The sequence below is a fragment of the Cupressus sempervirens genome, chromosome 2, assembly GCF_028749045.1.
Source record: "Cupressus sempervirens isolate cs-2001-9-10 chromosome 2, ASM2874904v1, whole genome shotgun sequence".
Classification (NCBI taxonomy): domain Eukaryota; kingdom Viridiplantae; phylum Streptophyta; class Pinopsida; order Cupressales; family Cupressaceae; genus Cupressus; species Cupressus sempervirens.
Genome location: NC_143119.1, coordinates 656,064,957 through 656,086,002, shown reverse-complemented (window position 1 = coordinate 656,086,002; position 21,046 = coordinate 656,064,957). Strand labels below are relative to the sequence as shown.

At 34.5% G+C, this 21,046-nt stretch overlaps 1 pseudogene; it reads right to left on the bottom strand.

Annotated features, from left to right (window-relative positions):
• The window catches only part of LOC149575081 (eukaryotic initiation factor 4A-6 pseudogene), a 158,485-nt pseudogene extending 157,955 nt beyond the window's left edge, over nt 1-530 (bottom strand).
• Nucleotides 531-21,046: the final 20,516 nt, after the last annotated feature.

The window sequence follows — 21,046 nt, the reverse complement described above, 5'->3', positions numbered from 1 at the left end:
CTGCTGCAGCTTCGTTGAAGAAATTTTGAAGCCGTGATTTGAAGTCACAAACCCTAGTTTGTTTGTGCAATTTTTTTTCAAATCAGGGGATCAACAATTTTTCGGAGCACTTTTAGCCCAAACGGACATCACCATTGGATCCGGAAGGCCGTTTGCAGTCAGGATTCATATAAAGCTTTTCATTTTTGGAGACAAGGCAATTTTGGCAATTTTTTTAGGCCTCTAGGAGTCTGCCGTACGGTCGTACGGACGCAGCGCGGATTTTTTTTAAAAAGAAATATACATTTCCGGCAGTGCCGCCGCCGCGCCACCTGCGCGCAGCCCACAGCGGCCGCAGCAGGCAGCGCCGCCCGCGCTCCGCCGCGGCCCGGCCTCCTCCCGGCAGCCGCCCGTCCGCCGCCCTCCACCGGTGGCTCCTCTGCCTCCGCCGCCCCTGCGGCCACCTCCGCCAGTTCTCCGCCTGCGGCTCCAACAGCTCCGCCCGCCAGCTGTGCAGCACAGTCAGTGACACGTGGCGTCTTCTGCCGCATTCTGTGACTGACACGTGGCAGGCGTGCCACGTGGCACATTGCCACGTGGCCCCTGCCACGTCATCATCCATACTGCCACATGGCAATGCCATGTGGCACTCTTTTTTGCTGCGACGGCCTCCAAGCCGTCAAATTTAATCGCATGACTTGCTGACGTCAGCACTGCATCAGCCCTTGCATGCACCTCTCCCGTTCTCTTTTGGACCTACTTGTGGTTTTTTGGCCATAACTCTTGCATACGGAGGTATTTTTCTGATCCGAAAGAAGCGCCGGAAAGCTGGTTCCGAGACGGAGATTTTGGTTTAGGTATTTTTTGGTTTTGATGCTTTTTTATTGCCTATTTTTTCTGTTGAAGTCCGAAGTCCTATTTTTGACTCCGGCATGCATATCTTTTGCGTCCCATGTCTGTTTTTGGAAAATTTTATATTTTTGGAAAGCTGGTTTTCTCATATTTTCAGAACTATCATCTTTTTTCTTTGCTTTTGGCCTCTTCTCTTTCTATCATAGTTTTGGCGTTTTTGCTCTATGGTGGATATTTTGAGTATTTTAGGCCCGAGGATCATTTTCCTGGCATGGTTTGCTTTCTTTTCGGCTGTACTTTCTTTTGGTTCAGCTCTTTTTCAGTTCTGATCATTGCAGCTATCTTTTTGAAGCACTTTTTCTTCTCACACTGAGATAAATTGTCACTTTTGTATTTCGGGGTTCATGAACGTTGTTTTGAGTCAGTTGTACTTGCACTATTTCATAAAGCACCATGGGGGGGATTATTTGTTTGCTATTTTAGGCATTCTCCCTTTGTCAAGTGAGTGTCCCTTCCACGACATTAGCCCCATGCAGAGTCAGTTAGACCGTGTCTTTATCGGTGTCTGTACCTCTTTTCCTCTTTCCTCGTTCTTGGTTCGTTTGCAGGAGATTTTGGCTCACCTTCTCAGTTGCCTGTCATCACACCCCGTCTGCATTAAGGGGGGGTTATGCTGTGTTCTAATGCATCCTTGGTTCGATGGTTCGATAGTGTGAACTATGTATTTAGTGGTTGATCCTATACACAAGGCGATTGCAGTGGCTGGCTACCTATGCATTTCGGTGAGATGGATCATCTACCATATAGACATGCTCAGTTCGTGCCTTCTTCTTCCATGGAGGTTCTTCACATCAGCAGTTTGACAGATGTGCGGCTCTTCATGCTTCAGTGATGCTGCTTCTTCATGATCACTCTTTGTTCCTGTTTTAGGGGACAATTTCCCTAGTTGGAGACTTCTTCAGCTCTTCACTGGGTTCTTACCTCTTTTTAGGGGAGGGTTTTTCCCATGTGGTTTTCTCTCTTTCCCCGTTTACAGAGGTTTCTTGCATTGTACTTGGGTACCTAAAATGGCCTCGTTGCCGGGACCCATTATGCATTTCATCTTAGCTTTGTGAGCTTAAGGCATTTCCCTAAGTTGCACTTAAGGGGGGGTGTTAGAGTAAATAATTAATTATTAATTATTTATTCTATTACTTAAGCTTACTTAGGTCATGCATTTATTTAATATTTCATATTTAATGTGTGTTGTGGTTAGTTGGTGACAACACGGGAGTTTGTTCCCTTCTAGTTGTCACACTTATCTTCTACCACCTTCTAGCTTGTTCTACAAGCTTCCATGAGCTCTTTATATTTGAGCTCTCCTCTTTGTATTTTTATATTGAATATTGAACAACATCATTTCTTATTGTAAATACATTTCTTCTTGTGTTTGCATTATGATGGCTCTCATGTCCGTTTAGGGTTTTTGCCCGTGCTCCATGCTCCTCCCCTTCTATGGCTTCTCTTTGACAGGTTCGCATGCAGGTGATCTTGGCATCTTCGGAGTTGGCTTTCCTCAACTCCAACAGTTCATACCTTGAATAGAGTATAGTTGAAGAAAGATTCAAACAAAACTCCTTATCAACTATCGTATGGCTATGAACCTAATGTAAGTTACTTGAAAGTATTTGGTACCATATATTGTATCTTGAAAGAATCTAGAAAAGGAAAATTTGATGTCAAAGGTGATGAAGGAATATTTATAAGATACTCCTATAGAAGTAAAGTATACAAATGTTTTAAATTGTCTACTCATAAAATCATAGAAAGTGCACATGTGAGAATTGATGAGTTTGTAGAAAAGAGTGAAGAAGAAAGCAACAAAGAGTTAGAGGATTATAGAAGATTTGTTTACTATGAATCGAATACCATACAAAATATATCTAAGAGAAAGGAAGATTCACCCCTCGAGTCCCTAAAATATCCAACAATTATCGAGTTGCAAATAGTACAACCTAAATCATAGTCAGAAGGACTTGAGTCATAGTCAGAAGCTACCGAGCTAGTTTAAACTAAGTTTGATGGATACAAGCCACATAAAGTGGAATCTAAGCTTGATACCAAAGTTCACAATGAAGATAGTGGAACTCATTGCAAATCCAAAGAACTTGTGTTAGCAAGATATGTTAGAAGGAATCATGCACTTGATTAGATCATTGGAGAAAAATTTAATGGAACAATGACAAGAATCAAATTAAAAGGTACATGTTTAAATGTTGAATTTGAACCTAGAAATGATAAAGATGCTCTGGATAATGAAAATTGGGTTGAAGAAATAGAAAAAATAGAGAAGAAAAAAACCTGGACCATCATTCCTAGACCCAAGGATAAAAATGTAATTGGCACAAAATGGGTGTTTAGAAACGAGTTGAATGAAGATGAAAAATTTTCTATAAATAAAGGAATATTGATGTGCAAAGGATATTCTCAAGAAGAAAGTATTGATTATGGTGAAAAATTTTCTCCTATTGCAAGATTAGAAGGTGTTAAAACTCTACTACCATATGCAACACACAAAGCATTTAATGTGTATCAAATGGATGTTAAGTCTGCATTCTTGAATGGAATTCTTGATGAGGAAGTCTACATTGAACAACTAGAAGGTTTTTTAGATCCTAACAAAAGAGATATGGTCTAAAAATTATAGAAAGCATTAAATGGTCTCAAGCAAGCTCCTAGAGCTTGGTATCGAAGACTTCATAATTTCTTGATATAGATTGGCTTTCAAAGAAAAAATGATAACAATAGTTTGTATATCAAATAAGGACTAGACAAGAAGATTATGTTGGCAAGAATATTTGTTAATGATACCTTATTCACAAGAAATAATGATTTATGCAAAGCATTTTCAGAAGAAATGAGTAAAGAACTTGAGATGTCTATGTTTGGAGAGATAAATTATTTTACTAGATTGTAGATTCAATAGAACAAAAGGGTATATACATTACTCAATCAAAATATATCAAGGAGATACTAAAGAAATTTAGAATGGAAGATTCAAGACTAGTTATAACCCCTATGTCTACTAGACACAAGCTTTCTAAAAATGATGATTCAAAGGAAGTATATTAGACCACATATAGATTAATGATTGGAAAATTGTAGTATGTAGTGCATACAAGGTCTAATATTGGATTAGTAGTTGGTATGGTGGCAATATTCTCAGAAAATCCTAGAGAAAATCACATGATGGAAATCAAGAGAATCATAAGATATCTAAAAGGTACTGAAGACTATGGCTTATGGTACAAACTTGGAGGTAATTTAGGCTTAAAGGTGTTCACTGATGCTAATTGGGTAGGAAGTATTGATGATAAGAAGAGCACTAGTGATGGAGGATTCATTCTTAGTAAAAGACTAGTGTCTAAGACAAGCAAGAAACAAAATTGCATCTCTCAATCTATAGTAGAGGAAAAATATGTGGCAACAACAATTAATTATTCTAACATTGTTTGGTTTAAACAACTATTGGAAGAAATGAAGAGAGAGATCAAAGATCTAGTAGTCATATACTATGATAACACCAGTACAATCAATTTATCAAATAATCTAGTGATGCATACCAAAACAAAGCACATTGCAATAAAATATCACTTCTTAAGAGAATTGGTCCAAGATAAGGAAGTCAGATTGGAATATATAAACATAAAAGAATAGATTGTAGACATATTCACCAAGCCATTACCTAAGGATGTATTTTTGTATCTAAGAGGTAAGCTAGGGGTCATTCCCCTATCTTAAGCTCACTAAATGAAGTTTAGTGTTGCATCAACTAGAACCTGCTAAAGATCAATCAGTTGGTGCAGTATTGACAAGGGCATATTACAAATGAATCAGTACTTATGGTAAATTGATATCAAAAAAGCTTTTGTCTTTAGCATGTGTTGAAAAAAAGAGGGAGAATTTTATTGCCATATCTCATAAGAAATTTTAATTCAAAGAGGAAGTTTGTTGTAATAAGGGAACTATGCTATCATAGAGATGTCTATGAGGGAGAATGAACTTGGTAATAGTTTTTGATCGAAGTTTTCTAATAGAGGGAGAAAATAAAGGCATAAAGATTTCATATTGATAGAGAAAGTTCTCATAGATGTGAATTAGAATGAAACTTAGGATATGTTCCTTACTTTGTTCTTGTTACAAAAAAAATTCATTGTATTATGATATGTTTTGTTGCCATCAATGCCAAAAAGGGAGATTCTTGGATATAATTAATTAATTTTCTATTGTCTTTGATGTTACACAAATGTCATATCATTTTTAGCTAGTGCATGCCAAGTTCACTTGGGTAGTGAAGAATTTTTTTTTGTGTCTACCAAGAATTCATGTGTTTCCCTAATTCAAAAGGTAGTGTCTACCGAGTTCACTTGGGTGTCAAAGGAAAGTTTACAGAAGATAAGTGTTAACTGATATCACTCAGTTAATGAAGGAAATGTTGGATCAAACCAATGTTAACTGAGCTCACTTGGTTACCAAAGGATCTTCACAAATATGTAGTGTTAACTGAGTTCACTTGGTTAACACAGGAAAAACATTTCTAAGTTAGTGTGTCCCAAAGAGGGTTAGCTAACAAAGGATTTTATTTTTTTGGCATATTGAGTTTAATTAATTTTTCTATTGATTCTAGACAACTAAGGTGATAAATATTAGTTATTCTTAGTTGTATATGAGCTGACTTGAGAATATGAGTGATATAAGTATAAGGTCAAGTTGAGAATTTGAGAGTGTGAAAGAGTGTCAATGCATGGAAGATTTTTAAGATCTAATGATGCATTAAGGAAGTGAATCAAAAGGATAAGAATAATATCATCTCATTATTACTCACTAACCATTGTACCAGTGATCTAAATCTCTTAGTAGAGTTGGCTTAATAGCTATTTATAAAGCCTCTAACAAGGTGGTAGTTCTATTAAATTTTCTAAAGGCCTCTAACAAGGCCACTCCTAATAGAATGATTAAATCCTTTAATAGGGTCACACCTAATAGTTTTTCTTGTAACCTTTAATAGGCTTGGCTCCTAATGGGGCTCACTTCAAAAGAGTGAAAATTGTAACAAGTTGCAATTGGTGGTTTTCCCAAATTGGGTTTCCACGTTAAATCCTAGTGTCAATTTTGTTCATGCTATTATATTTTATGTGCTTACACCTAAGTTAAAATAATGGTAATCACAGATAACATCTATGATTTTCATGTTAAGTACTTATTGATCATATTTGATATTTACCAAGTTACAACATTTTATGTGTGTTTGCTAAGCATCAACAATATTTAGTTTTCATAGTTTATTTTGTACTAACATCTAAAGGAATTTGGGATTTATTTTAATGGTAACTAATTCACCCCTCCCCTCTCAGTTACTCCTCTTATATTCCTAGCATTTAACATCTTCACTTTCTTAATGCATATAAAAACTAGGCTAATTATGAAAGTACATATAAGCATGTTCAAACATATTAGAATCAAACTAAAACTACTCTTCAATGAATCATGCATACTATCAACCTTGAATATGAAAGTTTCATATTCAACTTGGGGAAAAAAATCACACATGCCTTGAAATTGTGTATCCTAATGCATAATCAGTTGGTACTCAAATGAGAAATCAGATTTATAATCATAAATCTCATCCATCTCAATATATGAAACTAATCCATGGTTCTCAAATGATTCTTCACAATCAAAAACTATATTAGAAACTATATTAGAGAATTCATCATAAAACTTATTGCAAAATACAAACTGATTATTAATGATAACTTCATCGAACATTTCATTATCAACTTCAAAATATGGAACATCAACATCACAATCACCATCACACCTAGAAGAAGAAAAATCTGATCTCTTATAGGAGTAAGACAACGTATCATCATCAAGATCAACATTAATGAAATCTAAAGATTCCATGTTCTCTTCAAAAAGTAGGTTGAAAATACCATGCAAAGCTCCCTTGTAAATGTTATAATAAGTGATGTGTTGATCAACATCAAACTCTTCGCCATACAATAGATTAGTGAAAACCTTGAAACCATTTCTAACATCACTGTCATGACTACTTTCAACATGTGAAGACAAAAAATCATAATCATCATTATTATAGAGAGACACATCATCCACTTCATCAATGAAAAATGTGGAGTATAAATCAATATTACTTGCATTGTCTTCTCTAAGATGATTCATATGGTTGGACCACCAATCATCTTTTATTTTATGAATAGGTGTTGATGCATTAATTTTGGAATCACTTATATACTGCTGATTAAAAATACATGCAGCCTCATGGCATTCATGTACACAACTAGGTAATTCATCCTTATAAATAATCTCTTTATCCTCCTATTGTATAAATAGTTAATCTTCAAAACTTTCAATTACATAATGATTCATAGAATTTAGAGCTGGAATTTGATTTTTAGATTTAGGAGAAAAAATCATACCTTCATTTAAAAAAGAAATCCCACTTTCCTTATTGCTCTCTTCTTCCCAATTTTTATCAGATTCATATGAAAATGAACATATATTATCACTATCCTCACCTTGACTTGAGTAACCACTCTTATCATGTTCTTCATATGATAGTTCTTCATAACATACTAGATCAACAATTTCATTTTCATCTCTTGAAACATAACTTTTAGCCTCTTCACCCTTTTGATGAACACTTTTCAACTCTATTATTAGTAACATACTCAACACAAGGCAAATCATCAATAGGACAAGAAACAACTGAAATTAATTGTTGCATATAAAATTGATCAAGTGAATCAACTTTGTCATCTACTATTGTAATACTACAAACATGTCCCTTCTTTTCAGAAACAAAAGTATCAGCTCTTCTTTGGAAAATAGTGGAGTCATCTTTACATGTTTTTAGATCCAAATTCTCAAAAATATTAGTTGCAATAGTAGGGATACCTACATGCTGATCTGAATTTGAAAACTCAACATGACATTGGTTTCTCTTCTTGATTTGATTTTTCCAGCAAACATTTCCAGAGAAATGACTCTTTGTTACTCCATAACTTATATTGTTTTCAATATTTATTTATGTCATGAATTCTTGTTGAAAAGTCTTGCATTCTTTATCACTCAATAGATACCTCATTTTTCATCAAATGCATCAAGATAAACTACTAAACACACTTGATCATCCAATTTACATTTCTCAAGAATCTCATTCAAGGCTCTTGCAAATCTGATATTGAATTTAGGAATAAGTTTGTCATTTCTAATTTGGATCTTCAAGAACATTTTAAAAGAATTAGAGATGCTTATTCTTTCCAAAATTTCTCCATGAAGGTTGAATGTAACTCACTACAAGATGAAATAGAACATATTGGCAAAAAGGAAAACTAATCTCTAGCATCACCTTCTAAAGTTTGAACAAACAACTTCATATTCACATCTTCATGAGAAACCTCAAAATCACCAATCAAATAATTGAACATCTAAGTATGATGACTTGTTGAATCCAAATGGCTCCCACTAAACTTAGAAAAATGATTTCTAAGATGACATGACATGGTGTTTGGGAAACCATGAATGCCATAAAAAAGTAATGGCAAGTACCTCTTGGAAAAAATAGATATACAATCTTTATCAATGGATTGCATACTAGGTGGAAAGAAAATTTCTATTTCTTGCAAACTTACAACTCATTCGCCAAAATTACTTTCATATTTTATAACATGGAGAAGATCTGAAAATGCTTTCTACCAATTCAATCTCTAAAATACTCTAGCATGTAAACACATTTTCTTAATCTATCATTCATAAAGTATTCTAAGATGCATCAAAAAAATATCCTACTCTGTGCTAAAAACATTGCTTGATGGAGAGGATTTTTTAGAACTTACTTTCATGAAAAATAAATATCATAAAAGTGAAAAATACTTTAAGTGTTGATGTTGAACTTTGATATGTTGATTTGGCACGGGTGCAAACTTCACTTCTTCACACCATTCATAAAACCATGTAGAGCCACTGCCTCCTTGAAGAGGAGAAATGAGATCACTTCTGTGATTTACTTCCTAACATTAAAATTTCTTAGAATAGTTAAACTTAAATCAAGAACTGATATCTTCTCTTTTCTCATCAATATCTTACAAAATTTTAGATCTGCACAACTAGGTTGAAAATCCTTGAATTTTTTTTATATAAAACCAATTTGCACTAGTATAGAGATCTTTAGAGAGTTGTCACTCACAATGGTGAGAAATATTTAAAACATGATTTATCACTTGATAAATCTGAATTGAACTTTCAATATGTAGAAATTGTAAATCATCAAACATTTCAAAAAGAGAAAACACTTTTGGTCAATTCTAACTCTGATTTTACAACACTTTGAAAATAATACCTAGCTGAATTTATTAAAGATGAACTCTCTTAGTAACAACACAATTTACACTCAACCTTCAAAGCTATTGCTGCAAATGAATAAAGTATTACTAGGAAACAAAATATTCAGCAAGGATATGAAAAGAGCACTATAATTCCTCATTATTCTACTACTTGTCTGGGTGAATTGTCAGCCTTGGATTCTCACACACACTTCAACATAGTATTTACTTGAGAGATCATCCCAAAATGAACATTGAATTGTTCATCCAAGTAATCTAATCATCATAACTTTTTGTCTTCTAATTTAAAGGATTTTACCTTGCTCTCAGACCAAGAAGTAGGCAACTAGAGCTTTTAGTATGAAGGATTTATGTAGCTAAATGATGATTTGGATAATCTAGATGAGAGATGTAGTTTAGTATAGGAATAAGAAAAATAATTTAATCTATATGTATGCATTGTATTGAACTAAATGATATTGATGTAAGAAATAAAAGTTGTGAGAACATAAAACAAGCAAGTATGTAATTTGATGCATTTCAACTTTCAACCTCTGTAATGAGGAATCAGGAGCCTCTTATATAGAATTTCAAAATTCAATCAATAGATGTGATCAACTCAGATCAATGATCAAGATTGAAGATGAGATCTAGTTAGGATGGAAAATTCCCACTGTAGGTGAGGTTAACTAACTTAGATCCTAAGAGTGATGGAGAGTTAAATGAAATTCACCTGAGTGTGAGAATAAGTGGATTAAGCCAATTCCAATTTGAGAGATAGATCACTTGGAATTTCCATTCTTGAACTAGAAGAGAAGAAATTAGAAGGTTATTTAATTTAATTAAAATGAGATATGACCTCATAAATGTATATTTCAATTAATTGAATAATTACATTCTATAATTAAAATGAGAGCATTATTAAATTAAATAATTTTGATTCCATAGTACATTAGCTTTAGGAGATAATTTAATTTAACCAAAGTATAAAAACTTTAAATTAAATTAAATATAATCAATAGGTTTAATGTAGCTAATTTTTGTCTATACTTTAGGAACTAAATAAATAGCATGATTAATGTAGATTAGGGTTTTTTACATCTGACAATTAAGTCAAATTGTGAGAATTAGAATGGGAATTGCCTACTGAAATAGGAGTTTAGGGTTGATCAAAATAGACCAGAATTGGTTATCATGGTAATGAGCCAATTTTAGGGATTACATTTTCCCCTCTTTGAATGAATGAATGAGCTACACATTGGATTCAAAGAAAATCAAAAAGCATGATGCATAGATCAAGAAATGAGATTGGTTTTGCAATTGATGACATGGAGACCAATTGACAAGCTTTTAAAGATTACGCCTAGAATGGAGTTTAACCTTAAGGAATCCAAATAGAACACCTAGATATCAAGATTGATAAGATATTAAAGATAATCTCCATAATGGAGCTTAATCTTAAGGGATTCAGATAGAACACCTAGATATCTAGATTGACAAAATTTTAAAGATTATCTCCAGAATGGAGCTTAATCTTAAAGGATCTAGATAGAACACATAGATACCTAGATTGACAAGCCTTTAAATATTATCTCTAGAATGGAGCTTAATCTTAAGGGATACAGATAGAACACCTAGATACCTAAAGCGAGAAGCTTTTAAAGATTATCTCTAGAACAAAGCTTAATCTTAATGGATCCAAATAGAACACCTAGATACCTAAAATGACAAGAGATAACAAGATCCAACCATGAGTTGTAGAATCATCCCTAGAATAGGGCTTGATCATCAGGAGTTGGGGTTTAGACTATCCCGATACTTGTCCATCAAACTCTAATAAAGACTACTAAAAGATGTGATCAACAAATGAAAAGATGAGATAGATGAAAAAGATGTTAGATAGAATGGAAACAAGATGCCCCAAGCAATGAGATAATAAGATTTAGATTGACTTGAAACTCAGATTCAATAATGTAATCATTCTGCCCCCTTGGGAGTGAAATTGAAAGATGACACACAAAAAATATGATGTAGAGTAGTATATTGAGAGATACAAAATAAATTATAGATTGAAAAAATTGTAGAAGAGATCAGAATGATCAAAAGAGTATTTGGAGTCAAATCAGAGTGATTTCAAGGTCTAGAAGACCAAGTTTGACTAAAGTTGGCCATTTTTAGAATTTTTGAAAAATTTGAAGAAATTGTGATTTGAGAAGATTCCAAGATTCACAAAGTATAAGAAAAATGGACTACACAAGCATTTGATTGCATCAGTCCCAAAATTTTAAAATGCATTCTTGAGCTATTTAAATGTGTCAAATTTCAAATTCGACCCCAAAAATGGATTCAGATTGGTTAAATTAGCTATGGGTGATTTTCACATCAATTAGAGCACTTTGAAAAATTAGGTCAAAATGTATATAAGGGGCCATAAGGTCATTTTCAAATCATTTGCACTTTTGTCTTTAGTGAAGAAGAGAGCTCTAAGGCAAAGATGGTAATCCCATTATCTACACATCATTTCGAGTGCTCCTAGCGACATAGTTGGCCAGTGGACTATGGGCATCTAATGAGTAGTTGATAACCTTAACCCAAATTTAATTTTAAATGCTTTATGATGTACTTTTAGCATCTTTTCAATTGTTTTTTGAATTATATTTTTGGTTCTCAAATGGGGATGTCACTCCTCACATGAAGATGCACTAGCCTTGTGTTTCTTCACCTAGTGTGGTGAGTTTTCTCTCATGGAAGATGCCCACATGTTGTGTGAGAATCCTTACTTTTTAGACACTTTGTGCTTTTAGTTCAATCACTCCTCATGTGAAAATTTGCATTCTTGCATGAAGATGTGCAATCTCACATGAGGAAGTGAAAATTTGTGCAAGAATCTAGTGCTAATTACAAAATAAAAAGTTGTAATTTTGATGTTTTCATTACAATTTTTCTTTTTTTTTATTTTACTCATTTTTTGAGTAGAGACTGATTGTTTGCATGTTGTACTTGTTTGTGTGTGTAGGTTACCTTTGATGATATTGGATTTTGATCCCATTACCTACCATATGGAGCTCTATTGTGGAGCCTCAATGATGTTGATATGGTGCATATAGATGGATTAGTGTTGTCATATTTATGTTGGATTCCACCAGTGTTGCTAAATAATGTCCTATTTACTACACTAGTGGAGCATTTCTATTCAAAGATGAACACTTTCCACTTGCCCCAGGGGGAGATGAAAGTCACTCTGGAGGACATATATAAGATCCTTCTCATACCTTTCCATCCCGAGAGTGGTCTATGATATAGTTCTGAGAGTAAGCATAGAGGCACTTTAGGCCATATTCCAACTAGACTTGATTATAAGTAGAGTGATTAGATGGGATGAGATCGTACATACATATGGGCATACTCATAGGTTGGCATTAGTTTTGGGTGTATTCATTAGTTTCTTTTTGATGCTAGATAAAGGGTAGCATGAACTAGAGTGTAGATGGGGCAAGATGCTCCAGATGATGCTAGAGACCCTAAAGAGACATAGTTGGGGATAGTGCATGCTTGTACATATGTACCATGAGATGCATCAGATAGTGTATCATGAGTGAAAGAGCATAGTCGTCAAGGTGTATGTTCTCTAGATCTAGGCATGGGAGCATCTACTACTTATGAGACCCATTTTTGAGGATGAGTGGAAACTGATGGAGCCCTATATTTTTAGGTACAAAGTCTAGCTTACCCAAATAGCTTTAGTGGAGGGCATGTCTCAATGACTTGGTGCCCATAGTATGGCAGCCCTGGAGAGAGGCCAAGGACTGAAACAATGCTCCCCGGGAGCATAGTTATATGTTTGCATCACGACCACTGATAGGTTGTTCTATATAGATAATGGAGAGATTTCCACTTACTCATGTGGTGTTAGTATGGGGTTCCTTAGGAAATCTCCTATGAGTACTACTCGTATGCATGACTACCAAGATATTTGGAGTGTGGAAGGTCACAAAAGTTAGATCCTAGGAGGTATATGATCAATGTATTCAATTTGGTTGTAGCATAGTGGGACTACCTGCCGACAGTGGCAGATGGAGGGATGATACCAACTTACTAGGCATATTTCTCTTGTCATCCCTTCCCATGCTTATAGATCCAGTGGGGATGGGGGCTCTTATACAGCTAGTACAGGCACCATAGAGACCATTAGTAGCCAGAGTAGGTACCATAGATGAGACATAGGGTATGCTAGGTACAAATTTCACCTCAACATATGGGGACAAATCTAGGTGTGGGTGGTAGTGGGATAGGTGAGAGGAAATGGAAAAGACCTCGCATCAAGGAGTAGGAACCAACTGAGTAGATGGCTGAGTAGAGTGATGAGGATATGTAGGATCAACTTACTATAGGAGCTCAGGGTGGGGATCTCTTCGTATAGATCCAAGATGCATTAAGGAGAGCTAGAAAGCACATACAATAGGCCTTAGGCTAGTTAGGAGAGTTATAGATTTGGGTAGTTATTATAGACTCCCAAATCATAGACAAAGAGTATGAGATATGAGAGCTATGAGAGCAACTATAGTGAGCAGCACAAAGATTGGAGCAGCAATAGGATAAGATCAAGCTATAGGCAGCCCAAGCAGCTTACTATTCAGTAGCATATGTAGGAGTCATGCTAGATGAGACTGATCAGGTGCCTCAATTTTCTTAGTATGCTTGAGAGTCAGGAGGTGTACATCTTGTAACTAGGCCAGATATACCTCCTCCACTACCACCTCCTCCTCCTCTAGGAGGTGAGGGAGTAGGAGAGATTTAGTTTGATTTTCTCTTATTTTTTATTTGGCTATGTATCGATTCGTATGTCAACACTATTTTGTATCATTTTGATATTGACAGTACTTGAGTAGCTTTCATTTTTACCTCAGATGTGCACTTTTGATACACACACAGATATATATATATATATGAGATTTGATTTGAGTACCATCACATGTGTCACTTTTTGTCTTTATAGTTCATTGTACATGAGATGTTTATGCTTATGATTATAAAAAATATGATGTGATGTATGAATGATTTATTTTTTGATATATGAATGTAGTGTAGATGAGATGGAGTTTGAAATATGTATGAAATGTAAAATGTGAATGAACTAATCTCATGTAGTGTTCCATGTTTTTGTTGATAATGACAAGTATCCATTTAAGAGTGAGAGGATGAACCAAAGAACCAAACACTTGTGCAACTGTGAAGAAAGATGATCTTAGAGAAACCAACAATCCCTCATCACAAAGGATGTAAGTGAATTATCAATTGAACCACATATTTATGCAATGCAAGCTATGCTAGATGCAACCATGAACTAGATGTAATCCTAGGTCTAGTTACCAAGCTTCAAAAATTATCATCAATGAGCATAGAGTGAAACCCCATATGTCATACAATCCCTACTAACATTAAAATCATAGGAATATGAATAGGACATCTATTCTAGTTTTATCAGGATTAAATGTAAGCATTGAAGGCATAAGAAGCCAGAATGACTAGAACATTTGTCCCTTTTAGTGTAGCAAGTTAACATAAGCATCAAGACATAAATGCTAGGATGACCAAAATGTTTCTTGTGTGTAGACACACCAAAGACATGAGAGATCCTTTGTATGCTAAATAATTAGTAAGTATTATATTTTCAATGGCCATTACATTTATAACCTGAGACAGAAGTGTGCTAAGTATACTTGCAATGGCCCATACATTCACTGAGCAGGATGAGTATCACTATTTACTATAGCATGAAGAGTTCACTCCAACAAGAAAGGAGAAGAAAAAACCTCATTGATTTATCTATTTTAAAGGAGTCAAGGTACACATGACCATCCAATACGACATGAAGGCTCTTATAGTGGATACCCCTCTTTATATGGCTACTTCAAATTATTGGAACTAAACCACAAAAGGAAAGAAAAGAGAAGATCATGCCCCTAGTTTGTGCTTCTCTAGTTTAAAATAACATCATTGAGTTTCTCAAAGAGACACGAAAAAGAAAAAGAAAAAAAAAAACAAAGTAAAGCTCAACATATCCCAAAAAAATTCATCATTTTTGAGTTCAGTATTTTTGTATTATAGGATTGAGGTCAATGTCCAAAACATGGATGAAATAAATCTCTTTAGTAGGGTGAAAATAGTAGATATAAATAGTTAGAACAACTAGTGACTAAAGTAAAAAAGGAATCTTTAGTAAGAAGAACCTTAGTAGGAAACTAAGCGACAATAGATAGACATAGTCAGGACAACTATTGACTAATTCAAGAGAGATCTTCCATAAGGGGAAGCTCAAAAAGTGACACAAATGATAGTAGGTAGATGTAGTTAAAATAACTAGTGACTATCAAAAGAGAGATTCCATGAGGGGAATCTCAAAAAGGGACACTAGAAATAGTAGACAGGTGCAATTAGAACAACTGGTGACTATCCCTAGAGAGGTCTTCCATGAACAGAATCTCGAAAAGTGACACTAACAATAATAGGTAGACGTAGTTAGAGCAATTGGCAACTATCTTGAGAGAGATTTCATGAGGGGAATCTCAAAAAGTGACACTAATGATAGTAGGCAGATGCAATTAGAACAACTAGTGACTATCATGAGAGAGATTATCCTATCACACTATACAGTGTTGTCCCTGAGTTATGACAAGATTCAATCCATGGATACATGAGAAAAAGTAGGAAATCAATTGTACATGAGCTAGAAGATGCACTACAAGATGTAGCATTAGGAACAAGAGGCTCCTGTTTACTAGATTTTCACCTTCATGGCAGATATTCTTTTTTCTTTGCTACCATGATGCCTATTTGCCAAGTTTTCATCAATGACACCCTTTTTTTTGTTTTTCAATTATTTTATTTTATTTTTTTTGTATTTTTTCACTTTTTTTTATTTTTTTGGTATTTTGATTTTTTCAATATTTTTGGTATTACCAAGGTGCCTATTGCTAAGTTTTTGCCAAAATAATAGATTTTATTCGGACATATATATATATATATATATGTGTGTGTGTGTGTGTGTGTGTGTGTGTGTGTGTGTGTGTGTGTGTGTGTGTGTGTGTGTGTGTGTGTGTGTGTGTGTGTGTGTGTGTGTATATGTGTATATATATATGTGTATATATATATATGTATATATATATATATATGTGTATATATATATATATATGTATATATATATATGTGTATATATATATGTATATATATATATGTGTATATATATATATATGTATATATATGTGTGTATATATATATATGTATATATATGTGTGTATATATATATATATGTATATATATGTGTATATATATATATGTATATATATATATATATGTATATATATACATACATAGATATATACATATATATATAAATGTATATATGTATGTATGTATATAAATGTATATATATGTGTATGTATGTGTATATATGTATATATATATATATATATATATATATATATATATAGAGAGAGAGAGAGAGAGAGAGAGATTTTCTGAAATCAGATCAGCTATAGAACCACTTCAAACGAAGAGTGTTGATGGGCTCTTTGAGAAACTCTCCCTTGGCTATAGAAAGTTGGTAAGCATCAGATCCAAACACTACAGTGACTATATAAGGACCAAGCTAGTTTGGTTCAAACTTCCCTTTTTGTACCCATTGTTGCTAATTCTTAGGGTTTTCTCTTAGAACAAGATCACCCAGCTGAAAGTCATGTGGCTTAACTTTTTTATTGTAACTTCTAGACATATGTTGTTGATAAGCTCAAAGATGATCGCACACCACTTGTTGATGTTCATCTAACAATACTAGCTCTTGAAGTTGAGATATTCTATAGTCATCATCAGTAATGAGGCCCTTCATGGAGATTCTCAGAGTAGGAATCTCAACCTCAATTGGAAGCATAACATTTTCTCCATAAATAAAAGCAAAGGGTGTTGTACCCAGTGGAGTTTTGATAGTTGTTTTGTATGCCCATAAAGTTGGATTAATCTAAAGGTGCCAATCCCTTCTAGATTTGACAATTGTGTGATTCAAGATTTTAAGGATCACCTTATTGGATGCCTCTGCTTGACCATTACCCTATGGGTAATAGATAGAAGACCAATGTTGCATGATTCTAAACTTTTTGCATAACTCCTTAAGATCCTTTTTTTAAAACTATCCCCCATTGTCATCAATAATGGAAGAAGGTACACTATAACTACATATGATGTTGTTCATGATAAAAATAGCTACAATTTTTATATTTTCTATTGAGAGAGGGGCTGCCTCTACCCACTTAGTGAAGTAGTCTATAGCTGTAATAATAATGAGCTTATGTCTATTAGAAGAAGACAGGTGAATTTGACCCACAAGATCAAAGGCCCATTATTGGAATGGGCACAGTGTAATAGATGGAAGTAGCTCCCTAGCTAGATCATAAATTAGATTCCCATGGAGCTGGCATTGTTTGCAGGACTTGGCATATTTGATTTTCTCTTGCTCCATATTTGATCGATATTAACTAGCTCTAATAGATTTGTGAGCTAATTTCAAGTCATTTGAGTGAGATCTGCAAATGCCCTTGTGGACATCAATTAAAGCACATTTCAAATCATCAGGTTTTAGACACCTAAGGAGTGTTCTGTCGAGACCTCTTCTAAACAATTCATTAGTAATAATGACATACTATGAAGTAGTGAAAATAAGGTGACATTTTTCATTCTAGGTTAGACTGTTCATAATAGTTAGGTCATGCAAATAGGAGTAGATGTGTTGTTAGTAGGATGAATCTTATCCTACAATAGAATAGATCATCTAAGGTTTAAGGGTATCATAGGCAGGGTAGATTAACATTTCCACTAGGAACTCATGTCACAGATCATGCTTTGGCATTTGTAGTAAGGACACAAGAATAGCCATGGTATTAGCCGCTTTGTTGTCTATTGAAGGGATTTTTTGGAAGGTGATATGAGCCAAGTATTTCTTTATGTCATCAACCATGCATTTGTAAGGGATCAATTTCTCATCCTTTGTTTGATAGACATTATTGACTTGGTTGATTATGAGTTGAGAGTCCCCAAAGATGTTTAATTGATCTACTCTACATTTAGCTGCAATCTTCATGTCATTAATCAAAACCTCATATTCTACAATGTTGTTGGTACAAGGGAACTTAATCTTATATGCCTTAGGTAGTGAATACCTTTGTGGTGTTATGAAGAGTAATCTAACATCAGATCCCTATCATGTGAAGGAACCATCAAAGAACATCACCCAAGTTTGGTGCGTGAGTGTCGAAATTGATTCATTAGGAAAATCAATGTTCAGTGGGAGAAGACTCTGCATTGGTGCTCCTGCTAGCTGATCAAAAATTGCTTGTCCCCTAATAGCCTTTTGCTCAACATGTTGAATGTCAAACTCACTTAGTATCATGACCCACTTAGCCAACCTTCCTGTTAGAGCTACTTTGCTAAGTAAGTACTTCAATGGATCAATTTTAGCAACTAGTCTCAACTTTAGGGAAGCAAAGATGACTACTATGCAAACCTTTTGGATGATATTGTAAGTATTTTCATAGGAGATCAGCATGTGACTTAGATAGTAAATAGCTCTTTCCTTGTTATTGTTATCTTCTTGGGCGAGCAAGATACCTAGAGATGTCTCCTGTTGCTAAGATATATAGAATATGAGGCTTCCCATGAATAGGAGGCGTCAAAATTGATGAATTATCAAGGTATTTCTTTATTTGTGTTAGATTCTAATTGCAATCTTGGCTCTAGCTCTATTTGACACCTTTATGTAGAGTCTCAGTAAAAGGGTGTGACCTATCTACCAACTATGGGATGAATCTATGAATAGATTGAAGTTGTCCCTATAAGCCTCTCATTTTATTGATATTATGGGGTGGAGACATATCCATGATTGCTTGAACTTTGTCTAGATCAACCTCAATTCATTTTGCGGACACAATATAGCCCAGTAGTTTCCTTGATGTTATGCCAAATGCGCATTTCTTGGGGTTGAGTCTCATATTGAATTTTTCAATGTGATCTAGGATAGGTCCCAAATCTTGAAGATGAGTGTTGCATTTTTCACTCTTGACTAGGGTATCATCAACGGAGTCCTCCATGGTCTTATGCATCATGTCATGGAAAATTGTAGTGACTTCCCTCTGATATCTAGCACCAGCATTTTTCAAGCCAAATTGCATCATGTTCTAATAGAAAGTTCCCCATGCACAAGTGAAATTAGTACATCTTTTCCTAATCTTCTGGTGCAATTTTGATTTGATTATAACTAGAAAAATTGTCCATGAGTGAGTACATCTCATATCCTACCTTCATGCCCACTATCATATCAGTATTACAGAGTGGAAAATCATCATGCTAAGTTTAGATCTCAAAAGTCTATACAAACTCTGATAGATTTGTCATGCTTGAAGACTAGAACAATGTTTGATATCCATTCAACATAGTCAATAGTGTAGATGAAATTGGCTTTCAAAAGCTTCTCCAATTCAGCTTTGACGAGAAATGAAACACGAGGATACATTTTTATAAGTTTTTGTTTGATTGGTTTAACACCTGGTGTAGTGGAAAAGTGATTCATAATGAGATTAGGATCTAATCTTGGCATGTTTGACTATGTCCATGCAAAGTTCATCTTTTTCTCTTGGAAGAAAGTAATGAATTCCTCTTTTTCCTCTTGAGATAGTGACTATGCAAGATGTGTCATGTGAGGTTGTTCTTCTATTCCCATGTTGATTGGCTATGTTGGCTCTATCAACACTAATGATCTTTCCAAAAAATGACTAGGAAATGCATCAAATATCTCATTTGTAAGCACCTCATAGAAGTTTTCACCTTTAGATACGTCTTTTATATTTACATTTTAAGGTTTGAGCAATGCCACAATGTGGTTTTCACCATCAGACCTTTTGTTTCTTTTCTTTTTGATTGTATGACTAAGATATTTGATGTCAACTTCAATTACGTTGACACTTTGTTTGGTTGTGGAAGATGTTACTAGTTTGACAATGTTTAAGTAGCAAGCAATAGCATAGTCATTCTAGAATGTGAGGACTTCACTAGATGCATTGGAATTCTAGTCTATAAGCTCAAGATATGTGGGTGAAAGAGAAGTGGAGGGTTCAATTCTATTCATGGTATAATCATTAAATTCTTGGACAAGAAATTCTAGACCTGGAGTGGCCTCATCCACAAGTGTGTTAGAATGCCTTTGAGTACTAACATTATCAATCGAAGACTCAAGGACACTAGTTGGATAGGACTTATCTGACCTAACCCTAGATGATTCACCTACTTCAAGGAGGGTTTCATAGACATGAACTTTATCTATGTCCTTGTGTATAGTTACTTCTAAGAGAGTTGAATTCATACTCTTAAGAATCTATACTACATGGATACAGATTGTAGAATTCCCAATAATGATGGGAAAAAAATCTCCTTCATCATCTACATTTTTGCAAAGGTACTCAATGCACAAAGCATGACAGGACTCTCCTTATTTTGGTTGAGTATGATGTGAGCTAGTAGTATCCTTAGAAGAATCACTATAACCATCCATGGTGTCTACATGTGGTACAAAATCACCAGGTTTAGCAAAGAATTTAGTAAGATCATTAGGAATGGGATAAGGATAAGGATCCTCATCATCAACATTGCCTTGATTATCATCAGACTCAATTGGTGACACATTTTTAGATAAAGTTTTAGGTTTTGGTACAAATTTGTTGATCCCTAGATGAAAGGGAACCTTCTTGAAGCCTAGACCAAATGTATCTTGATTCCTCCTAACTATCACT